Source organism: Geospiza fortis, unplaced genomic scaffold, assembly GCF_000277835.1.
Source record: "Geospiza fortis unplaced genomic scaffold, GeoFor_1.0 scaffold95, whole genome shotgun sequence".
In the NCBI taxonomy this organism is placed as follows: domain Eukaryota; kingdom Metazoa; phylum Chordata; class Aves; order Passeriformes; family Thraupidae; genus Geospiza; species Geospiza fortis.
The window spans coordinates 5221957-5229332 of NW_005054333.1; the positions used below are offsets into that span (position 1 = coordinate 5221957).

At 36.8% G+C, this 7376-nt stretch overlaps 1 long non-coding RNA gene across 1 annotated transcript; it reads left to right on the top strand.

Moving 5' to 3' along the window:
- Positions 1-487: 487 nt before the first annotated feature.
- Positions 488-1968, top strand: LOC102035002. The gene is made up of 2 exons (XR_265349.2): positions 488-539; positions 1746-1968. It is a non-coding gene; the product is annotated as an uncharacterized LOC102035002 (long non-coding RNA).
- The last annotated feature ends 5408 nt before the right edge of the window (positions 1969-7376 follow it).

Genomic DNA, 7376 nt, shown 5'->3' on the forward strand with positions numbered 1-7376 from the left:
TTTTAAGGTGTGTGTCAGATGTCATTGGAGAATTGCCTGTTAGGCCTCAAGGTGCTTACTCTATACCAGTTTTAGGTGTCTTTGTTGGTAGAGCCCTGCTAGGTTGCTTTCTGGACAGCATTTAACATCTGTAGGTTTATGTGTGTAAAAGTATTTATGTCTTGATCTCTGGCATAGATGACTTCCTTTGTCTCACACAGTTAGTTGATCCTGAATTTTAGGTCGGGTAAGGATGCAGGTAAGACTTTTTAAAGCAAGAAAAGTGTACACTGGTATTTTTTTTTTTTTTTTTGCTTTCTAACCCTTGTAAGAATGTGCAGTTTTTATTCAGGCTAGTGCACAGCTTCATGAATCACAATTCTATGTTCAGTAGCTTTCTTTTTTATTGCTGTTTAATGGGCTGGAATAACTTCATAGAGATTTAACTATGTAGGAATCTGTACATACTTGTTTATTTTTATATATGTATATAATGTATGTTTCACTTCAGGTTTTAAAAGAGGTGCAGATCCTGGAATGCCTGAGCCAACTATCTGGAGGTATGTATTGGTTCCAAATGTATGCACAAACCCAGTGCAGATAGTTACTGGATTGGGTATTATTTCTGGCCAGCAACAGTTGTGAATGATGCTTCCATCCCGTGTTTTTAATTGTTGTGGTTCTTGTTTCTTTGGAAATTCACATGACAAGTCAGCAAAGTTCTAGTTCTTGGGAAGACCTTTCTCTTAATCTTGCATGGTTTTTAAGATATGGAACTTCCTGTGTCTTTTCCATGACGGCTGCCCTTCTAATCTGTTGTAGAGCTAGTTTGTGCAAGTTTCTGCACTGAACAATAACTTCTCCAATTTCTAGCACAAATTGAAACCAAAATCCAATCTCCTTCTGCCTTGGCAAATGAGGGAATAACACTGCATAATAGCAGGTGCATGAAATAAAGGGCTGTATCCTTCAGTATTAGTCACTGTCATGAAGCAAAGTGCATTTGGCTCGTGTTGCCTCTTTCTTGTGGGACTCTTTGTTATGCTGCAATGTTATGGCATTAGTAGTGCTTACATTCTAGTGACACTTAATTTTTATTGAAGGGCTTCCTTAGGTCTAACTAATTAAAGTTTTGGAGAAAGGGTGGTTCTCCTGTTTTTCAAGAAATGCCTTTGATTACTGTGCGGGACCAGGAATTCCTAAAACAAATAATTGATGGACTGTATTGTTTGCAAAGTCATAGATTAACTCTTCTTGATTTACATAGTTACAGTGTATAGAAATCCAATTTTTAAAATTCAATTATTCGGTAGAAAGAGTAGAAAATATGGGAAAAAAAGTAGTAATATCATATTACAATTTCAGTGGAATCTATTGCTGTCTTAATAACTAAGTTACTGCAGTTGTTTGCTTGCTGACAGTGTTTCTATGTTTAGCTTCACTGGTGGTTTGAGACTTCTTTTTTTGGTGTGCATCTCTACAGTGTAAAAGATGTGTTTTGTACCAGAATATATATGCATAGATACGATGAACAGATGTTTTGTCTAATCTGAGGCTTACAGATGCTCATTTTTGTGATAACATGTTGGTGCTCTGTAGCCTTAAATACCACTTTAAAGGTGGCATTATTTCAGGATTTTGGGGGCTAGTGTTTATTCTGTACATTTGTAGGGCTGTTCCTCCAGGCTCGTGTTTTACAAATATAGATCTAAAGACAAGTACCTGCTGCAAATCTGACTTTGATTTCCTCCCCCCTCCCCTTTCAGTCTACTTTGGGGCTGAAGGCTGTGGTGGTCCTGTTGTAGACGCAGCCGATGGACAGAGTGTCAGAAGATGCGTACATTCCAGAGGATGAGGCCGACACTTAGACCAGCTGGCTCAATCAGCTTGCTAATGCCATAGGTTGTACATACAACAAAATGAAATTTATATGGACCTTACTTATTTGCATTACGGTGTAATTAAATAAATACTGTTTGAATGGATGCATATTGTTTTTAAGTCTTTACATAATATAATGTAGTGGTTTATTTATTACAGAAACCCTTGGCGGGGGTTTTGTTTTGTTGTGTTTTTTCCAAAATACGGTGATATTTAACTCCCATACTTGTCCCTGTTAATGATTGCCTTTTGGGTAAAGATTCCTCTTTACCTACACAGTAACCAGAAAATTGAGCTAACATTTTAAATACTTCAATATTCCTCAAAAGTTCCTCGCCCAAGTGTTGGTAAGCCTCTGTGGATGGTTACTGTGCTGATCCACTTCAGATTTTTTATCTTCTTGTGGATTCTTTTATCTGTGGATATAGTAAGGATTGAGGGATATATATGTTTGTATTTTCTAGCACAGTCAGATACTAAAAAAATTATGCTTTCCTGCTAAACTTACCTTTAAATGATCTCTATGTTTTCTGGGATTTAGGATGGGGTGGGAGGACACAACAGTTGAGTGCTCTGTGTGTATGTGTATAAATTGCTCATACTGTAAGAGAAAGTTACTAATGTATAACTGAAGGAAGAAAACAAGTACACTAAACAAGGTATGTGCTTCATTTCTATGCTGAAGTCTTGCTCTTTGGACCATGGTTGTTTTGGTTTCAATTGGGTTTCTCCCTTTTAACACTGAAGTTCAAGCACTTAAATGGTGACTATTTGATTTCTGTTAAATAGAAGCTGTTTTGGGTAGATTGCTCTCCCTTCCAGAACTGTGTAGGGTAGTTTGTATCTCTGCAGTGATTTTTTAAAAATAATGGTTATTGTCTCCAAATTATCATTGCAACAAAGGTATTCTAGATTTTGATAAGGCTTTTTTTTTAATGTCACAGATTTTTCAGGCTTTTTTCACGTTAATTAAATGTTTAAGAATAGGAGATTCCTCAGTTTTTAATCTACCATTACAATTCACAGTAAAATGTTACTGTGTTTAAGGTCTCTGATTGGAGAAACAGGGAGAAATGAGCCAAGTGAAAAAACTTAAAATGAAGGACAAGAAATGGAAAGAAAAAAGTGAAAATGTTTATGAGAACTAGTGCAAACCAACATGTTCTTTAAAATTCCATTAATCATGATAACTCAGTCAAATGCCGTGAAATACTGGCATGGCTAATGGCGATAGACTGCTGACAGTGGAACAGTGCAAGGGCTGAATGCAGAACAGTGTCTTGTGACTGTGTATCCTGCTAGTGCAGCCTTCCTCGTGCCTTTTCTCTTACAGTAACTTGAGATTAATCTAACTGCTCATAGTCTTAAATTATGAAAGAAATTAAATTTTTGATTCTTTTTCTTGAGTGATCCTAATGGTAATAGTAATGAAATAATCTGTTGATACTTGGTAGTGGCTTTAATCATGATTACGAACATTTTTCTTCTGTTGAATTTTGTGCGGTAACCTGAGATATTCAATATTAAGAGATACAGTATTTGGTGTGAAGTAACTCATATTTCTCAATCAGATTTTACATTTCGCGTGGGTGTACAATACCCAAAATGCAGCAGTGGGTGAATGGACCCAAACACCTGCAGAAGTGTATTGCATGTGCCCTGTTGTGTGTCTGACATTTGGGCATGTGGTTTGTGGGTGGTAACCGCCACATGGTTCCTCTGGCTGCTTTCCAAGAATTATAGTATTTGGCAAGAGGTAGAGAAAGAGGGAAGTGTTTCCTCTTTCATTAAAAGTTTTACAAAAGCATGCATATGTCAAGCACAGGCCAGATTCTGTGACATGTCCATGCTGAAAGTTTGTCTTAAAAATAGTTTAGTTTCAGATTTTTTGTGACTTGGAATTCCTGGATGAATATTGCTTATGAAATTCTTACTTTAAGCACATTGGATAGGAAATTTTTGGTAATTCACTGCTACTGAAGTATGTTTCAGGAAAGTGATTAGCATAGAAATCTTGGGTTTTCAGATTGAGGAGTGGAAAAAGTCTTTTATACTACCTTCAAGTCAGGTTAAATTGAATGCCAGTATGTAGTATAATGTTTTTTGTTTATATGTCCAGACTTTCATTCCAAATAGTGTTCTTACTGTAATTAACAAGTGAGTGAAGCTTCTCCTGAAATGAACATTTATATTCTTCCCTGATGGAAAAAAAAAAGAAAGAAAAGAACAAGTATTAATCATTAAATCTTGGTAATTAATTGTAAGGTAGCAAAAAAAAAATTGGAGGTATTTTTCTTCAAGTTTGAAAATTAAGAAATCTTTGGTATGGATGTTGTAAAGTTATTTTGCAGTTTTTGTCATTTTCACAAAATTTGGATGTAAGAACAGATTAGTAGTTTGGGAAGTTATACATTAAAGAGATTCCTGTGAAGAATCTTAATTCCCTTAAGAAAGGTCAGAAATATGCTAGTTTTAGCAAGACTGGGGTTTTTTTGATGGTGCTAGGGAGAAGAGAGTTGGGTCTGTGGAGTGAGGTGGAAGAACTCATGTTGGTCAAGGCTGGAGACTTTAATTAGGTGTTATTAATTTCAAGTGTTCTAAGCTGATTTTTTTCCTTTCTGTTTTTCTTCCAATAGAACTTGAGAACAATTTTATTTTACTGTCACGTAGGAGACACCTAGAAAAGAACAAGTTTTCCTGCTTGACTGAATTGATCTCTGTCACTGAATCAGTGCCTTCTGCAGCCAGGTGTAGATTATTTTCTGTGATGGGGTTTGTGATGGAGTCCTGTGAACTCTTAGTGTTGGAATAAAGCCAGTGACCATAGTTTACTGAAAAAATGGGCTCTGGCTACCACAGCTGAGCTCAAGGCTGCAGTGTAGATGTGTGAAATAAAATCATTGATGCCTTCCTGAGTTTGGTGGAGATTGTACTACTTTGGGGTATTGTGTTGATCATAGCCTGGAGATAGGGATTGTTTGGCTTTTTACTTTGTGCCTTCTAAGTGGAGGGATGTGGAGTGTGCTTGTGGTTGCCTCAGTGTCAGGGAAATGCCACCTGTCACTGGAGCCTGTTGTACCTGGTGACAGGCAATTGTGCAAGGGACAGAGAGGGAGTCTTGTGAGTTTGGTGGTTTTCTTGGTCTTGGTGTATGGACTGTGGACATCCTGCTTAGGAGGGTAGAAAGAGGACAGTCAGTTTAGTGTCATCACTAAAGGGGAAAAAAAATCTGGCTTTCAGTATAATTTTATTCTTAATAATTTAATCTTCAAAGGAACTGGTGTGCTCCATAAACTTTTCAAGGCCTGGCCACTTTTGAGGCAAAATTAAGATGATCGGGAATTTGTAACAGGTTTTTAATTTTGCTGCAAATTCCTGGCGTAGACACAGCTGGTACAAAGTAACTGTGCTGTATCTCACAGATAAAAAACAAAGCCTGTGTGGGGTTTTTTTCCTTGAATGAATTCACGAGCAAAGCTCCTATTGGCTGAACTATAACATTTAAACACATGAAGTGTGCAGACTGAATCAATGTTCAGAATTTTGTCACAAGAGGCCCATTTTGGTGAAGTATAAAACTTGTCTTCTGCTACTTTGTATGGCTGTCTTCCAAAATGGCTGTAGGTGACATAGAGCTGCTTATTGTGTGGTAAATGAAACACACATCTAACATAATGGTTTTTATCAGGAAAATTGCTAAGTCAAACTGTATATACCCTGGATGCTTTTGGAAATAATTTTCTTACAGTCTTGGAATTTAAGCTATGATGGTACTGTTATGTGGAAATTAAAGCTCATTACATCTGTTTTCACCACAAAAGGAGAGACCACATCCTGTTTAATGTCATATGACTTATTTTTTACAAATAATGACTTAATTGCAATTTCTAAATACTTTTCCATGATGGTGTGTGATGCAATAGCCATTTCTTGGTTAAGCTTGTGGGTTACATACAGCGTTTCTTGGTCGTGGTTATGTTAATTTAGGATTAGAGGATGAGTTAGATGGAGGGAATGTTTATCTGCTGTGTGAAAAAGAATATGGCAGGGCAAATCAAATCTCACTTTGTTTTGATTCTGATGGTGAATGTTTGTTTGGTTTTTTAAACATTTTCTCAGGAATTACTTTCTCAGGAAAGGCAATCTTAGATTGTGGTCACTGAATAGAAATCCAGATTGCAAAACTTCTGTAGAATATTTTCGGCTGACTGCCAAAATCAGTTGAAAATATAGGAGGATTTGGTTTAATCTGATTAATTACAGAAATTGGTTGATTTTGCTCGTAATTCATGGAGGTAGTACTTCAAGGTCGAAGCCTACAGAGGTTGCATTTTTTGAGTAAAGGAGTAGGTGGGTTTTGGTTTTCCCCTTATCAAGAAGAGGAAAGAAATTCATTGAGAGCGATCAGAAATTGTTATCTAATCATTTGACTTGAAAAGCAAGGGCTTAGTCACGAGGTTTCTAGTTATATATATATATATGTATATGGGGTTTTTTTTTGCTAATACCTTGACCATGAGGACTTTGATGTATACTAGTGCATACTTACCTTTCCATCATTTAATCTTTGAAATTGAAATTGGAAAATATTATTAGTTACAAATAACAATGGCAAACATAGGGGGAAGTTTGCCATCAAGCTAAGCCAACCTATTGACTCATTACTGCTGAAAAGGGATGCTGCTGTCATGCTTTACTGGTGGTGTAACTCTTCCATCTCTTGTAGCTTCAGCTTGGTTTAGCTAATCTCACCATCAGCTGTTGATAAAATCTGTGGAGGCACTAGAGATGCATGCAGTCTCATTCAAGTAGTTGTTCTCTCTGCTAAAATTTAGTGTTTACACCAATACCAGGTAGAGAATGGTACTGCAGCCTGGGAGGCTGGTCAGGCTGAAATGTTTTCCTCTTTTTTTTTTTCCTTAGAAGTTTCTTACACAGTAAATTATGGTTAAAAAATTAAAAAATGGTACTTCAGAGACTATCCCTTACCCCCACCCCCTCAGTTTTCTAATTTAGATGACATTAATTTTAGGTTGCATTCTGTCTTTTTGTTTTTTGGGGGTTGTTTTGGTTTTTTTCTCTCTTGTCCAGCATTTTGGTGTTACAGCAGCTCCTCTTAGGGATATTTTGTTTCTCATCTTAGACAGTGTTTCTGAATACTGTGGGCTTTTCTTGCATACTGTATAATGTATGCATGCTTTTCAACATAGCTTTACCTTCTTCCTTCTTTGGGAATTTAAAATAAGGATAAAGGGAGCTGGTCATTTGTGAAGCATTCCAGAATCTCAGTGTGAGGTTAACGACTGAGGATGAATGGAAATGTGGGGAAAGGCTAGCTGGGATGTGCAGGGCGAGGCCGGTCCTGTACAGCAGCAGCCAAGATGCTGCTTTGGTGGGTAATTTCCTATTTTTCTAGGTCATTATTAGCAGGTCTTTTTTTTATTTGGGTTGTGTTAGTGGGAGGTTTTTTTGTTTTGTTTTTTTTTTTTAGTTTTCTTTGCTCAGTGAGTTGGCTG